This window comes from Idiotropiscis lumnitzeri, chromosome 4 (assembly GCF_059441095.1).
Source record: "Idiotropiscis lumnitzeri isolate Australia: NSW breed Sydney's pygmy pipehorse chromosome 4, RoL_Ilum_1.0, whole genome shotgun sequence".
Taxonomy (NCBI): domain Eukaryota; kingdom Metazoa; phylum Chordata; class Actinopteri; order Syngnathiformes; family Syngnathidae; genus Idiotropiscis; species Idiotropiscis lumnitzeri.
Window position 1 is genome coordinate 17,842,230 of NC_142394.1, and position 18,745 is coordinate 17,860,974.

General features: G+C 39.9%; 1 protein-coding gene across 1 annotated transcript in view; it reads left to right on the forward strand.

Moving 5' to 3' along the window:
* nlgn3a (neuroligin 3a) overlaps positions 1-18,745 on the forward strand; it is a 215,537-nt gene that overhangs the window by 1,269 nt on the left and 195,523 nt on the right. The window lies entirely within an intron of this gene.

Below are 18,745 nucleotides of genomic sequence, written 5' to 3' on the forward strand. Positions count from 1 at the left end.
GGTGCGAAGCAGACACTAGTTATTATTGTGCTGCTTTGTCATAAAAACATCAGCTATAATGATGAGCTCTGACCGTTCATGGTTTCATCATTTCATTTCAAGTCACGCCTTGCTTTCAAAAACATTTTTTTATTCAGTGAGTAGCTCGTGTTTGGTCCATGTTCACATACCGACAGTAGGTGCATTTAAATGATCAGCTGATAACGAAAGCTGAGGTGTGTTGCAGGAGGGAAACATCTAAAACATGCAAGGTAGCGGCCCTTTGCACACCACTGACCTACAGAGTCCCAAATGTCCCCTCGCCTTCATAACGTGGCTTTAAAAAAGAAAATCTCTTTCCATGTGGAAGCATTTTATCTTCTGCTGTCAAACGCATTTTAAATCATAAAAAGATTGTTTTTGGTTTGTCAATATTGCCTGATAGTATTTTCACACTTATGTGTACATTCTATTTCAATCAAGACTTGTCCAGATGCAATGCGCTCTTTTCCCAAATGAGCGTTCAATCTTGCCATAATCTTGTTGAACATATAAAGACACAGACAAATAATAATAGTGAGTCTTCGGCCGTTCTAATGCTGACATGCACCTCCTTTTCAAGAACAGACACTTTTACACTTTCTCGAAACACAAACAACTAATGACATTAATTGTAAAAGATCTACAACTACAGTATATACAACTTTCCCTTGACATTGCATCGGTGCTCAACATAAACTGCCTGATAATTGACGCATAGAGAACATCATGACATTGCTTGTTGATTTTCAGCCCGTGACATAATTCTTATGTCATACTTGGATTGAGCGGTATGCATGAATGACGTGTTGGAGATGAGAGTGTGAGCTGCGTTGAATATATCGAGTCCATGCATACACACCAAAGAGTCTGCAGCGCTGTCTGAAAAAAAAGGAACTTTAGACGCCCTACACCGGAGGCTGCAAAAGGGGAGCGTTATATAGCTCTGCCTTCATCGCACACACAGAGCCGGGAGCTAAAAGTTAAGGGTGTGCCGTACTTTTTAAAAGTGAAAATCTGGACACATTTGTGACCCTGCGTCGTGAAATGGTTGTGAAAGTCGCACATTTAGATTCCAAGGTAGACTAAACATCTACCTCTTTCATTGTTTAAAAGTTTCATTTTCATCAAATAAACATTATGAAATTGTGAAAAAAAATTGTAAACAGTACTGACAAAAATAAGCCGGTAATTATCTCAAAATATAGCAAAACAATACCTTTTCGTTTCCGTGGAAACACGGGGATTTTTCAACATACGGTTATCGGTATAAAGTTGACTATTCGGTTTTGCTAATTTTGTAGACATTTTATAACTCGATATGATTTTCAATTAATAAATAATTCCAGCCAGTTTTTCCCAGTTGTCTTGGTCAGTGTCAAGGGTGACTGATTGATTATTATCAACAAATTAAAATGTAACTTTACAATACTGAATCCAGCTGAGTGGATAGAACCCAATTAAAAAAAAAAAAAAAAAAGATGGAATAACAAGAATGAGCAGTATATTCCCATATTCCAGTGTTTTAATTTTAAAATTGATTTTAGTTTGGAATTTACGGTACCATGTTGTAAATTTTAATAATCTCTCCCTCGCCTATAAAGTCGCCCCAGGCTGTTGAGGAAGCAGTTGAGGGGAGAGAAGAGAGTCGGCACATGCATACTATTTAACATACAGCATTCCGTATAGTAATAGAAAAGAAATATTTGTTTGTTGCAACACGTACGTACATTTCCATTATACTCTGCTATTTATGAGGGGCCTGTCTCGGCCAAAATTGCCGTGGCCACTTTTTCATTGTGTGCACATGGCCTTAAATCCTGGACATTTTTTTTTAAACATCATTAAAATGAGAAAAGAAAAATAGTTTCCCGCCCTCTTTTGTTTCAAATATGTCATTTGAACCAAATGTAATATGAGACAGAGTTCTAAGACACTTTGTTCCTCTGAATTAAATTATGTTGTACAATAAAAGCCGTTGGTACTCCATAAGTGCTGCCAGTAGAAAGGCTAGGATGTACCTTATCTCCGACTATACTCTCCCCCACATTTATAGCAGAGGTAATTTGCATTTTAATTTGGAGCTTGAACTAGCGCTTAATAGAATTAAACTGTGAGCGTTTTCTGGCCCCACAATGTCCTGCAAGTAGCAAAGAGGCAGACATTCAAGTTGGCGCATCTGCGATGAGTGTGGAAAAAAAATGTGTGGTTGTTTTTTTTTGGGGGCGGGGGGATGTATTCCTTGGTGTTGAGAAAGGTCTTTGATTGTTTAAAGCGTCAGCACCTCAAAATCCTGCTTCGAGGAAACCGAAGAGTTTAAAGTAATCGACCGCCTTGAACAGAAAGTTAGTGCTTTGTCTTCATCACTTTAATGTGTCGATTGTGAGCAAACAATATTGACTCTTTGGGCCCAATTCGGTCTTTATCACTAAGAGGTGTACTCAATTTTGCTGCCTGCGGTTCGAAATTATTGGCACCTCTGGTTAAATTGTATTAAAAATCTTCAAATGAATTTCATTTTAAAGCAGAAGCAGACTGGAAATTGTAGACTTGCTTCACCAGGCACAGAATTATGCTCCTCCCATGGCCATCTCAGTCCCCAAACCTCAACCTGGGTCTTTAATTCCGTTCTTCGAAGACCCCGTGTCCTGGCTCTTTTTCATCTCTTCTTGCTGAAACACACCTGATTCAAGTGATCAGGATTATTATCTAGCTTCAGACCTTGCTGATTATCTGATCATTTGAATCCGATGGGTTGCAACAGCCGCCCTTGAGGAACAGGTTGAAGACCCTGATTTAGAGAGATTGTGCAAAAAGGACACGGGATTTGATGGCATTCTTTCCCCACTGTATACATTCATTTGGTTTAAATTTAGACAGAAACAAAATGCATTTAAGGTGAAGAAAACATCTTAACCAAGGGGTGCCAATAAATATGGAGGCAAGTCAACCAGAGTAGAGAAAACACCAACGAGTCTTCAATCAAGCGTTTTAGGAGATAAATGTACTTATTGTATGACAATTTAGAATGGCTAAATAACATTTAAAACATTCCAAGTTCATTTATTAAATGGATTAAATAGAGAATCAAGGTAATACGTTTTTTTTTTTACCATTTCCGTGTGTATGTGTTCAGTATGCATATCTGTTAAGCTAGACGTTTTCAATTAAGGAGAATTTTAAGTACCGTGTACTTACAGTGTACGACCTGAATGTCCCAATTGTCGAGACCCACTTTTGGCTCGCAACCCACCAGTTTGGGATCACTGCTCCAGCAGGCAAAACCCTATTCAGAAAGCTTTGTAAAGCTCTGAAGGTGTTTGTAGCTATCAAAGATAACAACATCCTGCGCTCAGAAGAAGGCTTTCTCAAGTGTGCAAATCATACGTCTGAACTAACATATGGTCATTACACACAGTTCTACTTTGAAGCCGTACCTTCTCAGCTCCTCTGCCAGGTCGCATTGGAAATCAGTACCTCTCGACAATAACATCCTGACATGGTTTGAAAAACGCTCACAAACAAACAAAAAAAAAATGTTTGTTTTGAATTTATGCTCAGATGTGGAGGACATTCACAGATGTAGCGTGGTAGATATTTGCTTCTCCTTGGTACCTTCTGCAAAACTACGGCGCTGCCGCTATTCTGCGTTGCTTAGGTTCCTCTAAGGCTCTCATTATAACAATTCCGGATAAGCATCTTGACTGAATCGAATTTATTCTGTGAGCTCAAGTGACTGTTATATTTGACCAGCGTGAAAACAGACACTGCAATTATTGCTCAAGGACATTATTATTGTTTACACTTTAATGTTTTGGTGCACTTGACTCCTGGGCCGTACACTCTCATTGACTGATCCATTATTAAAGACACCAATATGCGGCAACCTGTGGCGCGAATGGGGATGCTCTCTTATTCATACAAGACACTGAGCAATGATAAAGCCCAAGGAAGCAAAGCTCAGCATTTCCTCTCAATGAAAGTATTGATTTGTATTCAGGTGTGGATCTGTAATTGTAGTTAAGGGAGAACTGAAGGCCTTGCTCGCTTTATGGAGAGGAAATCTGTGAAGTCTGTTGAATGTTCTTGGCTAACCCGTTGCAGTGGTGAGGAATGTGGCCCCAGCTTTGACAAATATTTCAGTCGATGAGCAAGTCTGATGGAACACTTTGCAATATCTATCACTGTCACGCTTTAAAAAAAGGGTTGACATCACCTTAGAGGAGTTAAAAAGTATGCCGTCTCTCTGAGGTCCTCTTTACTCTTTTCTGTTTGGACATCTGGAATCACCAGCCTTTGACAGAATCCATTCAATAAGCCCGCTGACGTGTGTAGGAGGAAAAGGCAGAGGAGGGAGATGACTGCGGAGAGTAACAGAGATCTATGACATGCTGATGTGTGATAAGGTGAATCACTCTGAAGAGTTTGGGCAGTGAGACTGTAAAATAATATGGAACAGCGGCGCAAGGCATAGCAGTGAACTTTACACGGTGAATAACTCAGATGCTCTCAGGTCAGTTTTCCAAATGCTACTCAGCTTTCCATAATTCAGAAAGTTCTATCAGAAATGCAGAGGAAGTACCTGCATTGACAGTCATCATTCCCGTCATTTTTTGAAACATTCCATTAATATTACGCTCTGATCTTCCTTATTGAGAAGTTAAAAAATCTCAATCAAATTATTTGAGGGGTGGAGATCCAAATGTGATGTTATTCTCTTGGTCGCAAACACGATGAGAGGGACTCAACCAAGTTCTGAACTTCATTCATACTAAAAACGACATTTTAAGTGATTCATTCAGTGATTTGAATCTCCTCCTCCTTAATACCATGGCATTTTACAGATTCTTGTTTCATACATTTCCAGAGGTGTTATGTAAATACTCAAGTATTTCAAGGTGATCCAACCTTGAAAAAAAAAAAAAGAGATGTGCTTCACAAGTCTTTAGCACTTGTTTCTGAAAAGCGGTATACTCGGTTTAGTTGAACTTAACATCTAAACCTCTTTTATTTCAAATGAATTGTGGTTCTTCCAGTGCGTTTTATGCTCCAGATAAGTGGCCCGTTTTATAAACATTGGTCGTATCGTTGATTAACAACAATATGACACCTCTCATCTTTTTCACAGCTGTGAGAAATAAATCGCGATGCTAATGCCTGTTTACTTTTTGTCTGCATTTAAAGTACGTAGTAATGGCACAGGAAAGGTACAAACATTCCCCCCAGATCCCTATTTATAAATGCTCATGTGCAAATGTCATTAATTCATTCATACTGACATGTGTAAACACTGCTGTTATATTATTTATTCTTATTAATTTTTATCTTTTTGCTAAAATCATCACGACACAAACAGCATACGGCAGAAGCCACATGACTCTTTCCATGAAAAACAACTTCCCAATTTAGATAAAAATCTTATTTTCATGATTAAATATTGTACACACATATATATATATATATATATATATTTGTTTTTTTTATATATATATATTTAGCTTGGGAGATGCCACTCTCTTTTATCTGTCCTTATGCTTAGAGTCATAAATTCAAATATCTGATGAATTACAAATATATTCCTTCATTTTCGATTAGTTGATCTTCCATTCTTTTAATAACTTCAGCTTGACTTCAACAAGTCCACTGTGTCCTGGCGACAGTCAAATATTGTTTGAGTGCACTATGAGTGTTTGAATGCATTGTTTGAGTGCAATTGTGCCTAAAAAGTGTCTTTCTCCGAGACGTTTTGGTCCTCGTAGCCGGAAAGACAATCTGTTGCAGTGCTGCAGCAAAATTCAGAAATCAATACAGAGTAGACACTGTAAATGGATAGAGCCACTTTGCCAGTCTAATTCCCTTTATCATGATAAAGAGGGTCTGCTTGAGTTGAAAGAACAATGCCTTGAGATATTTGCAGAATCAGGAAAGGGTAAACAGCTGCATTATTACAAAAGGTCCAGTTGATCGACATACTTTAGTAGTGTAGTATGAAAACGGTGGACTTTAGATGTGTATGTAAAAATAAGTTAACTACTGGTATTGGTAAAATGAATAATAAGCAGCCTCAATATGACACAGGTCTAAAAAGCACAGTTGACAAATGGAATAAAAATGTTTTGCCAGTATCAATGCAAATTTTTCACTGTTCACCACAGTGACACAAATGGTGACACTGTATTCTTACTGCTTTAATTGTGAGTCCTCTCACCGTACGTATTTTCCTTTCTACGTTATCGTTCCTCTCATTGTTTCTCGCTTGAAAAACCTCTGCTGGTTGACTTGAGAATTTCCGGTACGTTTAATTTCTCAACGGTAGCAACTGGAATTCTGTTCACTGGTACCATTTTCCGTAATCCTCCGCTGCGCTGTCATCCATGTCTTCAAAATAGATCCCCTTGATGGCCCCTTTGAGCTTAGTAAGGAGAAAAAAAAAATATAAATCAGAACAAGCTAAACTGAGTAAGTAGGTTTGCTCCGGCATGACAGGAACTGTAGGATGCTCAGAGCATTGTAACACTTGCTTCTTCTCATGCACTGAAGAAAGCAAATGTTTTTTGTAGATATATTGGTTAATTTAATAACCTGCCGTTCGTAGTTTTGGTTTACGGTTAGTTATTTATGAAACCAGTCCTGGAAGTTTCCTGACACAAAATATCGTTTTGGCGAATTTTGTCTGAAAGACACAAGTTTATAAATCTGTTACACATGTGCTCATTTGCTGTAAATTCAGTGAAAGTGGCCAAGGTTTTAAATACCGTCAGTTTTAAAAGAAACCCAAACAATGGTCCCATTAATTGCTCACTACTGTAGTGGGAGACCTCACACACACACAGCGGTGTTGACTCCTATTCAGCGTTCCCGTTTGTTTTACTTAATGAGTGTTGGCGAAAGGACAAAACGCACATAAAAGTAATGTTTTACTAGATCTACTGTAATAAGGTTATGATCAATATTGAGTTGTGTTTGTATTTCCTCCACGAGCAGTGACACTGCCACAGTGCTATCACACGGAGGCCGTTGTGCTAGGCAAATATAACCAAATAGCCAAGAGAGATTCCTTTTTTTCTGTATTCCACCCGCCGCATCATCAGTCAACACAATTTTATTTCACAGTTATCTTTTTTGGCCCAAATACTAAAATGTTTAGAATTAAATTTTGACCGCACATGCGAGTGGAAAAAGTCACACTGTTGAGCCTTGGGTCTTTCAAACCTCAAAGGCAGTTGTATCTGGAATATCAACTTTGTCAAGCGGAAATTATGTCTGAGGCGATGCTTTACATGAGATCATCATCATCCACACCTGCAAGCACAGTCATTTGCCACTGGGAAGTCTTACTCTTCAATTGACACGCAGCGCTACAGTGGACCAGCGGCTAATTATCTTGGCCCAGTGAGATGAAGAACACCATCTAAGCAAGATGTTCTTTATTCGTCATGATATTTTTCATTTGTGGTTGTGCGTGTGGGTGCATGTGTGTGAGTCTGTTCGAAACTCAATTACATGCAAGTAATGTTTGGGTAAACGCAGAAGCGGTCCCCGTGGGCCATCTCCAACTTCGTCTCAAACGGCTTATCATGGCAGCCATTTTGACTTGCACATGCACGCAGTGTTATGAAAAAAAAAAAGGGAAAAAATATACACATGGTAAAGCTGAATTCCTCATGAGGGAGCAACATGAGAATGGAGGTGGGCATGCATATATAAGTTTGAATGTATTTCCTGCAAAAGACAGAATGAAAGCTTTGACCAATAGCACAAATCATGGGTGTCAAACTCAAATATACTGTGAAGCAAAAAGTAAAATTTGAACAAAGCCACGGGCCAGCATTTCATTCTTTAAAAACAATATAAATGCAGATTTTTTTTAATTACATTTTTATTATAAGTGGTTTTATTCATGCAATACAATATTTCATTTTTAAAATTACTATTATCATTTTAATGTTACTATTATCATATATAATGTTACTATTATGTTATAGAATGTAAAATGGTATAGTAGTCATTTGGTAAATTAAATATAATTACACTGCGGGCCAGATTTTGACTCCTAAATAATGTAACTAATTACAAAAAGGTCTGGAGTAAATACAATCACAGCCGATTACGACATTGCCAGTCATTTAATTGACTAGGCTTTTAATTGCTAAGGTAAAATTCCATTTTCACTCCGCTGTGAACGTTAATGTCGCAAGCGTTACACAACAGCAAATCCTTCGGCTTGAGCCTCTGCCGCCCACAACAAACCCAAACACACAGGTTTTTGGTGCTAATCCCAGTGTTATTGTCTTATAAAGTTTGGTGCAATTAGCACCTTTAAAAGAGGATGATTCACAGTTTTAGTTGTTGCCATAGTTTGTTTTCTTCCCATACATTTTGAACGAAATGTAATTGTAGGTTTATTGAGGTTTAAATTGGATGCATTTATAAAGCAACTCTCTACCTTCGCAGCACTCGGCACACTTAATAGTCTCGCTGCTGTTATTTACCACCTCGGAAAAGCTACTATACTTTTTTTAAGGGAATAGCTAGTCCACTATTTATTGTGAATAAAATAAAACATTCGCTCCAAAGAAGCCCCAAAACAAACAAACAGAAATGACTGCATTAGTATCAAAGTAGATCAGTCATGCAGGAAATGATGTCCTGTGGCATGCGTCTAAGAGCCATACTCCATGAAAATGCCCTGAAAAGCTGAACCGGAGACTGAAGTCATGAAACATTATGTGGCTCGTGTCTACAGCGTTATACCACTATTAGCAAATTCTCTGTCAAACATTTCATTATTTCAACGTTGTTACTTGCTGGTGTGAAATCACATCCTGCGTTTTTCTACTGCAAATGTTCGAGCAGGTTGTAGTTATTATGATGACTCGATTCCAGGCTTATACTCTCATTATAGTGTCAGGATTTGACAGGTTGATATCACACATGGTACCTAAAACCCGGTGTCAGTTGTCATATTTTGCCCTTTGATGCACCGCTAAAATTATTCGAAAAGCAACGAGGGCTACATGCCCACCAATGTCACGTCAGCCATACAAAAACATCCAGTTCTCTGTGCGCAGCCTATTCATTGTGAGACAATGAACAGATTATACATTACTGTGTGAAGCCCCGGGACTTAATTCAGTGCCATATTCTGGGCGTCTTATCATTTTAAAGATATTTTATGTCACAGCGTTTGAAAGGAATGTACTCATCCTGTGACAAGGAAGCCTAAGCAACCACATTCTAAGCCGCTATCCACGATCACCTGGGAAAAACTAATAATAGGTTGGTGTGACAGCTCAAAACATATACTTGTTGTATAAATGTTTGTATTGTATCTAAATCTGTAGGATGGTTGATTTAATGCTACATTTCACAGATGGCACCCGCCATAAGCGCTTTTTATTTCAACGTTGCGCACCAAATTACGTCTCAGCTGTATTTGTTCAATCATTTTTGTTACTTACCCGCATTGGATGGGTCATGGAGGTGAAGCCAAGATAAAAAAATGCCTGAAATTGGATATTTTGAATTTGAATCTGGGTTTTTCCAAAGGAAAATAAAAAAAAAAAATCGACCAACGTAACTACATTGACGGTAGAAGACTTGGTACAAAAAGCTACGTGCACAAGTGACATGCGTTATCGTTTTTTTATTCGCCCTTCTTGAGCTGTCACTAAATCTTGTTTGGGGGTAGTTTGTGTGTCCCAATGGTTCTAGCAGCTAAGTTGCCCGGGGCTTTATGCCCCCAGCAGGGATAAACGGGTGAAGGACCAGACTAAGTGCGGCTCAGAAACCCCCTATGATGGGAAAAAAAATATTGGATCTTCATACCTGATTTACTTTGTCCAGACATGGGTCACATGGGCCCCCTCTGGAGCCCTGCTTGAAAGGTCTTGAAAGGTCCACCTTCCCGTAGCAGCCAAAGGTAGGTACCATGCCAGTCTGATCCCCCATGACGGAATATGTTTCTAGGGACGTGGAATGTCTCCAATCTGGCAGGGAAGGCGCCAGAACTAATTTGCAAGGTGGAGAAATTACAACTCGTTATAGTCTGGTTTGTTTTGACTCTGGTTCCAGTCATCGTGAGACGGGTTGGATTCCCTTCCACTCTGGATATAAACCAATTAAGACCGGCCTAGCAGATGTGGTCTTGCTTATACTCCCGCTGATTCGGCAACTGTACGTTGGGGCTCACCCAGGTGGACGCAAGGGTCGCCTCCCTCCACTTTCGGTAAGGCGACGGGTCCTGAATGTTCTATGTGCCGGTGCACCAAACAGCGGCTCAGAGTACACACCCTTTTTGGCGTCTTTGAAGGAGAATGCTGGAGAGCATGCTGGACGACATCGGTGCTCGCTCAAGCAGGCAAAAATTGTGAGACCTGGAACGGAGCGCTTGGGAAGAATGTTCGGCCAACCAGAACCGTTTGCAAGACTATGTTGTTAGATTCATCATTGTTCATCCGAAACAAACACCATGTTCTAACTTTAGGGAGTCGATTAGTGCATTTGACACGAGGGCAACTTTGTGATCGTGCAATTAGACTCATTTCGTCATGCCTTGCATAAATAAGACAGGGAGAGCGTAAAATATCCTGGCAGACCCAAATACACGGTGAGAGTCTGCTAGGAACGTCGGGTCCACTGTCAGTTTTCAAGTTTTCAACTCCCACCCCTGACTGGACTTTGACCGCATCCCAGGGGAGGGCCATGTTTCAGGCCTCCATGATTGAGGTAGCGACAGCTGTGGCCTTTTGTTGGATTGTGGACATTGTTAGTGAGGGAGTCCTTTTGGGCTTTTTGACCTGTGGAACTCGGGAGCCAAGCAGAAAGCATCTTTTATAGTTGCTGAGACACGAGGGGAGTTTGGTCAGGCTGTTAAAATCGACTTCTGGACGGCTTTGAGGAATTCAGGTCCACCATTCAGTGTCACTGGAGGGCAAAGCAGTGCATCATCAGCCCCGTGTGTATACATTTGAAACCTTTTGAGTGAGTGGGTTGAATATATTGAAGATCTCCTCAGTTAGATTGGCTATCGTTTCAAAATCAGAACCAGAAGCGTAAATCCATCCTAGGTTTGACAGTTTCAATGTTCTGATATATTTTCAAATATGATTCCCTCCCAGAAGAATTGTGGAAACAGAACCTGAATTCTCATGTGTTTCTATGGAAACCATAAAAGAGGCTACGCCCTCTCCACTGAGGTTGTTGATAACGCTTATTTTGGGCAAAAGTGCCCCAGGCAGTAATTAGTTGTAAACTTAGTCTTGGAGCACTGAGACCATGTACATGTGGACTCTGCCAGAAATTGACAAGCCCGATGAATATGTTTAGAATATTTAAAAACCATGTGACAGCTTCTCAAAAAAATTGCTTCACCTCACCACCTCAGGCGTAATGTGTATAAGCTGCTGGATAGGGTCAATCTTTGAAATCAAGTTAAAAAGACGGCGGGACACCAATGACGACCCATCTTTTCAAAGAAAAAAGGGCCTCCTACATATTAAACAAAGTCCTGAAGTGCACTGTTAATGTTTGGTGTTCCCTCTGGTGCAGCAGTGTCAGGAGCATCTGGTTCATTTCAGGGGCAACATTTCTCTTCGCATGTAGAGTGGCTGGCTGGCGCAGATTAAAGGTGCAGCAGCTGCATGTTATCTCAGGTGTAAGAGGGAATGAGATTGCCATTAGTTCTCAACAAAATCCATTCAAGGTCAGAGACCAAAGATTGAAAAGTTTTTCTTGAGACATAACTGTTATAAAAAATTAATTAGATTGTTGGTAGACCGAATTCTAATCACTACAGAATAAGGAAATACGTAACCAGTGGATCGGAAAGTCACAGCACGGCCGTTCGAGTCTCTAAAGTCTAAAGTTGTTGTGCTATCGAGTTGAGGTTGCTTGAGCAAATATAAAACAATAAAGGGATGCAAAAACATAACAGTCTGTATTTGCAATCCGCTCTTCGCGGTATTGTGTCGATTTTAATCCAAGCTCCTGAGTGGTGTTGTCCCAATCGTCACTTTCACTTTCTCTTCCACTGACCGGCTCCCACGTCCTGATCGGCTCAATCGTGTAGGATTTGACAACGCCCGCTTCTGTCCGTTCATTTATGTGTCAAAGTCCTCTTTCTCGAATTCTAAAACCTTGTTCAGTGTCCAGAATCTCTATGGTGTGGTACGCCGTTCGGCTGCTAAAACATCATCAAATATCTTAAACCTTGGTTGACAACTTGCAGGATGTTACGAAACACATTTCCAAAGAGAATGTGAATTTTAACTGAGTCTAAAAACTCTTTGGACCCTGACTTTTAAGGATCCTGAAAACAAAATATCTTAAGGGAATGAGAACAAAACTAACGAAAGATTTTACATCAAATCACAAATATTATCCAACAATTATGTAAAGTGCCAGGCGTTCAATAGGACACACACTTCAGTCACAACATTGGAATCACGATCTAGTTATACAAGTGGTCTATCAAAAAGTTTGACAAATGAGGCTCAAATAATTAGTGATACTGATAGATTGGTTGAACAAAATTTGTGATTCCCATACACAGTCATATGGCACCGGCGTAGTGTGTTGGGAGAGATCATCAGGGCTGTCACAAAACAAAACAATCACATTTCACCTAATTTGCCGAATAATTATCATTTATTAATGACAAATTTTCATCTCTGCCAGTGATGTTTACTGAATGAGCTAATTAAATGATCGTACATGAAATCATATGATTAAACCGACCTTGATTTCACTCTGAGAAAGTACTTTAGTGAGTAGACAATTCTAACTTTTGTGAAATCTTTGTTTGGTGATGTGCTAGGATTATGGTTTTGGGTATGTTGGCTCAATTAAGGTTTGGATACATTAGTTGAACAACACAGCTTAAGAAATTGAGACGTTATTAAGGATATTGCTTAGCTAACATTATACCTGTAGATGAAACATTACCCTATTACATCTCTTTTTTTATATAATATCATTGATTCATTTTATTAATCATTAATTTTCCCAATGATCCATAAAGGAGCCAGAAGGAAATGCCCATCTCGGACACAAAATTTTACCATAATTACAATGAAAAATCTGCTTCTAAAGTTGCAATTTATCAAGCTATGAAAGTTAAGTCGGGGCGGCACGGTGGCCGACTGGTTAGCACGATGGCCTCACAGTGAGAGACAGCATCGGGCGTGGGTTCGATCCCGGCTCCGGCCATCCTGTGTGGAGTTTGCATGTTCTCCCCGTGCTTGCGTGGGTTTCCTCCGGGTACTCCGGTATCCTCCCACATTCCAAAAACATGCATGGCAGGCCGATTGAACACTCTAAATTGCCCCTAGGTATGAGTGTGAGCGCGGATGGTTGTTCGTCTCTTTGTGCCCTGCAATTGGCTGGCAACCAGTTCAGGGTGTCCCCCGCCTCCTGCCCGAAGATAGCTGGGATAGGCTCCAGCATCCCCCGCAACCCTAGTGAGGAGAAGCGGTACCGAAGATGGGTGGATGGATGAAAGATAAGGCGGTTTTACAACCTTTAACTGTTCTCACATTTGCAGTTTCAGTGTTTTTCTGTGATAACATCCCAGTGGTGTACCGGTGCTTTCAAAAAATAAAAGTCGTGTGACGACGACCATACTTGTGCACCAGATCTCTTTCCTGGCCATTTAGTTCAATAGTGTTAGTTTAAATAATCCAAACCATTCCACCTCCCTTGCACACAAAGTGTCCTTTTACTTACTTGAGGTAAAACATCTCTACGATAAATGACCTATGCTTGTATTGTGATGACTAATTGAAAGTCCAAATCAGCTATCAAAATGAAAGCAGATTTTCGCTCCCGCTAATGAATGTCACATTGTCTCTTGCGCCGAAAAAAAATGTATTCACACCACATCATTAGCACCGTGGATTATAATGGGACATTTTGAAGAGATGTGAAACGATTTGGAGAGTTATAATGGCTTCACTAAATCTATGCAAATCTAAATCTTTAGCCCTTTTTCAGACCCCATTAACAAGTCGGAGGGTGGCGCAATAATGGCGTCGGCGTGAAAGATGAGCACTGCAGTTGTGGCAACACAAAGACAATTCTTCAGTACCTAAAATGGTTTTCTTCAACTGACAATTGCTGCTGATTAATCAACTGATAAGGACATGGCAACACGACACAAAATCCTTTTTTTACCCCAATTACAACAACAGTCAGCAATCCGCAGCTTGGTGACAAAACGAAGCCATTCTTAATTTCCAACAGCTACAAATGCCAGAACCCAAGGCGCATGGAGGAGGCAGATAAAGTTGTTATTGGCAAATGTCCTTGGTGCAAGCGAGTGAGCGCTCAGTAATCCTACTGTGTCATTAGTCTCCCAGGACCCCACGACTCTGCGCGACTATCACAGGCTGCTCCCATGTAGATAAGGCGAACGCCATTCACCCTCACATCTACTTATTGCTAAATGAACTGCTTATTATTGCCCCTTTTATTTAGACACACTTCCACGAAAGCGCTAAAGTTTTTAATGCTGGACTTTATCCTAACATGTCTTAATTCGCCGTTAAGTCTTCCGGAAGAACTGCGATGATGTCATCAGCTCTGCGCTAAGCCTTAATTGACTGTGAAGCAATCAGGTATTGTGCGCTTTGCAATTTCAATTTTTCGCTGGCCAACAAAAATGCTACCTTGACAAGCTTTCGGATTGATTCAAATGACCTACAGTGTGTTGTGTTTTGAATCTTTTATAGTCTTCACAGTTTTTTTTTTTTTTTTTTACTTTATTCCAATACTGTACCTATATTTACAAGTTTAAGTGTAAAGTGAGCATAAAAATAAAAGTTACAAAAAGTGTCAATTTGATTTGTTTTAATCAAATGAGCTGAGGATGATTATTTACTATAATACATCTTATCTACCTCAATTTGAAGTAGTCAAGTCACTTTTAGGCCTCTACACCAATCCGACATAGGCCGTTGAAAAGTCGGTACTTGCCGTCTGTTTGGCATTGCGAGCAATGTCGTAAAGTCGGCGCTGGTTTTCGGGACTTCTTGGGGTCGTGTTCGGCCGATTCAAGCACAAACACAACGTCGTCGCTCTCATTCAAGAAAGTTACCCAACATCACCGTCAAAGCCTACTCAGTGACTATCGCCACCGATGGCAAGGAGGGGTACTACACTCATGCAGGCGCAGAAGGTCCAGAGTAGTTGGCAACTCTTCCGTCATTTGCGAGTCTGACGTGCTGATGACCGACGTCGGATTGGTGTGTAGAACCCTTAAGAAATAATTCACCATTTGTAAACGGAGCATCATTTAAAAGGAAAATAAAGCAAGAATCATTGGAACACATTTCTTTTTTACACACGTTTTTTTTTAATGCTAATGAAAATCAAAGCAAATCTTCCACACATGCACATTGGCATCAACTTAGCTGTGTGATTTTCTGTTTGTGTTTTACATCGATGACAGCTCGGGAAGTAAACAAGTAAAGATCCATGGCCTCATGTCAGCTGCGTTGCCCACAGGACATGTTTAGAATTCAATAATCTTTCAAAGAAGACAAGTTCCAGCTTACTGTGTGACAAGGTCACACGGGTGAGACTGTGATTGTCCCTTTGGACCAAAAGGATGTCACCTGTGGACGCAGCTTTGTCCTCTGACTTTTTTTGTTGATGATTTTTAAGCATGAACAATGCGCATTATACGCACTTCTCATTTAATCCTGGGCCTTCTAATGCAGCTCATCTGTTTTGTTTTTGTGCAGTTCCATCAAATATTTTTCTTTTTTTGTCTTATCTGTGGCATATGTATATCCATCGATTTATCACCTAGGCCTGTCACTGAGCAACACATAATAAATTATAAGGCGGTGACAGCAGGTTGCATTTCACTGACACAAGCGACTCAAGGTGCCACTGAATCATTTCACTCTCAATTTTGTTCACTGTCTGAATGTTTTATTTGGATTCATTTATACCGGTAATGTTTTTTTTTTAAAGTGCAGTATTCATATATTATTGCACATAAGCAGTTTTGCCGTAGGCTGTTTTTCAAGCTGACCTTTCGAAAAGGTAATATGCCTACTTTCAATCGAAACGTACGGAAATCACTGAAATGATTCACATTTCCTTGAAAAAGAAATGTAATGAAGTAATGTTTTTCCATGGTGTTGTTCGGCAGGATAGGCAAAATGCATTTATTTAACGGATATATTTTCACTGAACCTAGAGAGAGACCATCTATGTTTGTTATTATGGAATTAAATTTGGGTTCATATTTTAGCAAAACAAAAATTTAAATTGTGCTGTGATGAGAATGCAAAAAAAAAAATCAATCAATGAATTGCACCAAAAGGTTTGAATTATTTAAACGGTGACATATATAAATGATAAGGAGGGGAAACTGTTTGAATTTTGCTTGTCTGTTGAATATTCAGGCAATTAAACACGTGCATGGAGGACAGAGTGAAGATCAGGTTTTGCTTCATATGCATTTTTCATTTCCCAGAACGCCTCCTGAGGGGCTTCACTATCCCCCGAAAACAGTTCAACTCTTTGTATGATATGTTCACCTTTAGATTTTTAATAAAAACTTGATCCTCAGCCACTGCGGTGGGCATACGGTGGCTGTTAATTGCCCGGTCTAAGTGTAAATTGGAGCGTTCTGATATCCAAGAGATTGTCCCTGTAGGTGTAATAAGATATGCCGTTGCCAAAGCAGCTCCAAAATGATGGAATGTTTCCTCCCAACGGATGTTGACGGAAATATAATTGCGGCAATGTCCAAGCTCAGTATTAGGGACTGCGCCATCAGATTTGTTGATCAACAAACAAATAAGCGTGAACAATGTATTTATTGTTGCCTATAGAATGCATTCGATTTGTAAGCAAACTCCAAAATTGAGTCTTTTTGTTTAAAATGGACATTACAAAAATGTTGGACCAAGCACAAACATTGCTTTGTGTTTTAGCATGAAGAGCTCAGTCAATGTGGGGGAAAGCTAAGGTCCTCTCCACTACTTCCCTACATTCCAGCGACAACAATGAAGGGTCAGGGGGAGAAAGAAGAGGGTCTGCAACTGCTATCAGTTGGGCCCCAGGCCGGCTTGATAGCAGGACAGACGAGTGTGGCGGCCGTCTGGGTCCGTGGGCATCAGCAATGAGATCTCAATTACTCTGTTAAACTGTGTCTGAGAACGTAACCTCACTGTTATGTCATTGTCAGGGGCTTAATGCTGCTTCGTATGGCCACACAAATCCCAGATTAAGGTCTTGGCTGGAAGATCCCATTCAGGGAACTGCAGAAACAAAGTGACCCTATGGAGAGGAACCGTTTTTTTTTTTTATGCAAAGAAAGCTGAAATGTTTAAATATGCATATACAACTGTATTGAAGTCATTGTCACAGTCATCAGCAAGCGTAATTAAAAACAGCAGTCGGGATTCATAGATCCAGAGTGGTGACCGTCCAACAACATGCAGTCCTGTTAATTGAGCAATATCATGGTCAGAGAGGCATTTAAAAATCCATCCGCTCAATCCATCCCCTCATTCGCATCCAATTATGCTGTGTTCGAGTCCTGGGATTTTTTAAGGATTATTCCAAAAACGCTGCAGCCAAAGGTCAGAATAATATGCGCTCATTTAATATGCAGGGGATATAATAGCAAAAGTCATTCATCCAAATGTCTTTTACAATCACTAGTCCAAAGAGAGAGAGTGTGAGAGAGAGAGAGAGAGAGAGAGAGACAAAGTGTTGTCCTTGCTCAGAGATAATTCAGGGAAATGTGAATCACCATTGTTGAATTGAGCCTTCTGTGCTGCAGTGCACCCCCACCCCGGCTTGGCTGCAGTATTCCTACAAGGAGCAGCTTTAAGGCTTTCCTGTCCTTTCTCTCTCTTTTTTTTTTTTTTTAATTTATTTATTTTTTTTCAAAGCAGTCAACTGCAATCCTCTGTGTGCCATTTCCTGGTATTAGAGTCCAAATAAGAACTAAAGTTGACAATTAGATATTTCATTTTATTATTATACTTACGTCAACATCCGTTCGCCAGAATGAAGTCTGTTAGTCTAGAAAATATAATTTTTATATTATCTTGTATAACAGGCATGGGCAAACTACGGCCCGTTAAACGTTTTAATCTGGCCCGCCGAATTTGAGAAAAAATTAAAAGAATCAACCTTGTTAATGTTTTTAAATACTGTGGTTTATCAACGACATATATATATATTGTTGTAATGCTTTTGTTGACTTTCATTTAAAATAAAATGTTTGTTTTTTTTTCTCTGATGAGGTGAGGTGACCAAAACACTCCATCCATCTGCTCCTGGTCCGGCCCCTCTGTCAAATTTTAGAAGCCGTTGTGGCCCGCCAATCAAAAAGTTTGCCCACCCCTGCTGTATAAAGGTTGCGTTTACTACGTTAGACAGAATCAACTTCTTGAAAAATCCAGCATATGAGCAACTCTCATGGGCTCCATAACACCAGTGACCCTAATGAGGATGAGCGGTACCATATAGGAAATATGGATGGATGGATAAATTGTTCTCATCTTTAGAGAGAAACATGCAAGACAACTTTCCACAGGTTTTAGCACTGCATGGGCGTATATTTTACATATTTACCTGCATTTGGGGGGTTGTTTAGATGTGGCTTGTTCCAAGTGATTATTCAAAATAGGTTCAGCAAAACAAGCTATGGGTCCCTTGAAAGTCAAACTTATGAAATCTAGACACTAAATGACAATCC